The sequence below is a fragment of the Cherax quadricarinatus genome, unplaced genomic scaffold (assembly GCF_038502225.1).
Source record: "Cherax quadricarinatus isolate ZL_2023a unplaced genomic scaffold, ASM3850222v1 Contig2468, whole genome shotgun sequence".
In the NCBI taxonomy this organism is placed as follows: Eukaryota; Metazoa; Arthropoda; class Malacostraca; order Decapoda; family Parastacidae; genus Cherax; species Cherax quadricarinatus.
Genome location: NW_027197494.1, coordinates 32,631 through 35,794, shown reverse-complemented (window position 1 = coordinate 35,794; position 3,164 = coordinate 32,631).

The following is a 3,164-nucleotide window of genomic DNA, read 5'->3' as shown; positions in this document are numbered from 1 at the left end:
TCTTCTACTCTCACCAACACTTCTCTTCTACTCTCACCAACACTTCTCATATACTTTCACCAACACTTCTCTTCAACTCTCACCAACACTTCTCTTCTACTCTCACCAACACTTCTATTTTACTCTCACCAACACTTCTCTTCTACTCTCACCAACACTTCTCTTCTACTCTCACCAACACTTCTCTTCTACTCTCACCAACACTTCTCTTCTACTCTCACCAACACATCTCTTCTACTCTCCCAAACACATGTCTTCTACTCTCACTTACACTTCTCTTCTATTCTCACTTTCACTTCTCCTCCACTCTCACTTTCACGTCTCTTCTAAGTTTACTAACACTTCTCTTCTACTCTCACTTACACTTCTCTTCTACTCTCACCAACACTCCTTTTCTACTCTCACCAATACTCTCCTTCAACTCTCACCAACATTCCTCTTCTACTCTTACCAATACTCTTCTTTAACTATCACCAACACTTCTCTTCTATTCTCAAAAACACTTCTCTACTACTCTCACCAACACTTCTACTCTCACTTACACTTCTCTTCTACTCTCACCAACACTCCTTTTCTACTCTCACCAATACTCTTCTTCTACTCTCACCAACACTTCTCTTCTACTCTCAACAACACTCCTCTTCTACTCTCACTAATACTCTTTTTCTACTCTCACCAACACTTCTCTTCTACCCACACCAACACTTCTCTTGTACTCTCACCAACACTCCTCTCCTACTCTCACCAACACTCCTCTCCAACTCTCACCAACACTCCTATCCTATTCTCACCAACACTCCTATCCTATTCTCATCAACACTCATCTTCTGGTCTCACCAACACCTATCTTCAAATCTCTCCAAATCTCTTCTACTCACACCAACACTCCTATTCTACTCTCATCAACACCTGTCTTCTGTTCTCACCAAATCTCCTCTCCTGCTCTCACCAACACTCCTCTCCTACTCTTACCATCACTCCTACTGTCACCATCACTCCTCTCCTGCTCTCACCAACACTCCTCTTCTACTACCACCAACACTCCTCTCCTAATCTCACCAACACTCCTCTTCTACTGTCACCAACACTCCTATGCTTTTTTCACCAACATTCCTCTCCTACTCTCACCAATACTCCTCTTCTACTATCACCAACACTCCTCTCCTGCTGTCACCAATACTCTTCTTCGACTCTCACCAACACTTCTCTTCTACTCTCACCAACACTTCTACTCTCACTAACACGTCTACCCTCACAAACACTTCTCTTTTACTCTCACTTACACTTCTCTTCTACTCACACTTCTCTTCTACTCTCTCCAACACATCTCTTCTACTCTCACCAACACATCTGTTTTACTCTCGCTTACATTTCTGTTCTACTCTCAATTACACTTCTCTTCTACTCTCACTTACACGTCTCTTCTACTCTCAATAACACATCTCTTCTACTCTCACCAACACTTTTTTTTCTCCTCACGCCAACACTTCTCTTCTACTCTCACCAACACTTCTTTTCTTCTCTCACTTACACTTTTCTTCTTCTCTCAATTACACTTCTCTTCTACTCCCACTTACACTTCTCTTCTACTCTCACCAACACTTCTACTCTCACCAACACATCTCTTCTACTCTCACCAACACTTCTCTTCTACTCTCACTTATATTTCTTTTCCACTCTCACTTACACTTCTCTTCTGCTCTCACCAACACTTCTCTTCTACTCTCACCAACACTCCGCTTATACTCTCACCAATACTCTTCTTGAACTCTCACCAACACTTCTCTTCTACTCTCATCAACACTTCTCTTCTACTCTCGCCAACACTTCTCTTCTACTATCACCGACACTCCTCTTCTAACACCAATACTCTTCTTCAACTCTCACCAACACTTCTCTTCTATTAACATAAACACTTCTCTTCTACTCTCACCAACACTTCTCTTGTTCTCTCTCCAACACTTCTCTTGTTCTCTCTCCAACCCTTCTCTACTACTATCACCAACACTTTTCTTGTAGTAACACAAACGTTTCTCTTCTACTCTCAGCAACACTTCCCATCTACTCTCACCAACACTTCTCTTCAACTCTCTCCAACACTTCACTTCTACTCTCACCAACGCTTCTCTTCTACTCTCACCAACACATCTTTTCTACTCTCACCAACACATCTCTTTTACCCTCACTTACACGTCTCTTCTACTATCAATAACGCTTCTCTTCTCATCACACAAGTACTTCTCATCTCCTCACACCAACATTCCTCTTCTACTCTCACCAACACTTCTCATCTACTCACACCAACACTTCTCTTCTACTCACACCAACACTTCTCTTCTACTCTTACCAAAACTTCTCTTCTTCTCTCATTTACACTTCTCTTCTACTCTCACCAACTCTTCTTCTCTCATTTACACTTCTCTTCTACTCTCACTTACACTTCTCTTCTTCTCTCACTTATGTATTTTTTTTCTACTCTCACAAATCTCTTCTGCTCTCACCGACACTTCTCTTCTGCTCTCACCAACACTCCTCTACTCTCACCAACACTCCTCTTCTACTCTCACCAATACTCTTCTTCAACTCTCACCAACACTTCTCTTCTACTCTCACCAACACTTCTCTACTACTCTCACCAACACTTCTCTACTACTCTCACCAACACTTCTATTGTCACCAACACTTCTCTTCTACTCACACCAACACTTCTCTTTTACTCTCACCAACATTTCTCTTTTACTCTCACCAGCACTCCTCTCATACTTTCACCAACACTTCCCTTCTACTCTCACCAACACTCCTCTTCGACTATCACCAATGCTCTTCTTCAACTCTCACCAACACTTCTCTTCTACTCTCACCAACACTTCTCTTCTACTCTCACTAACACTTCTCTTCTATTCTCACCAACACTTCTCTTCTACTCTCAATTAACACTTCTCTTTTACTCTCACCAACACTTCTCTTCTACTCTCACCAACACGTCTCATATATTCTCATCAACACTTCTCTTCAACTCTCTCCAACACTTCTCTTCTACTCACACCAACACTTTTATTCTCATCAACACTTTTCTTCTACTCTCACCAACACTTCTCTTCAACTCTCACTTACGCTTCTCTTCTACTCGCTTTTATTATTCTCGGGTTTTCATTTTCTCTTCT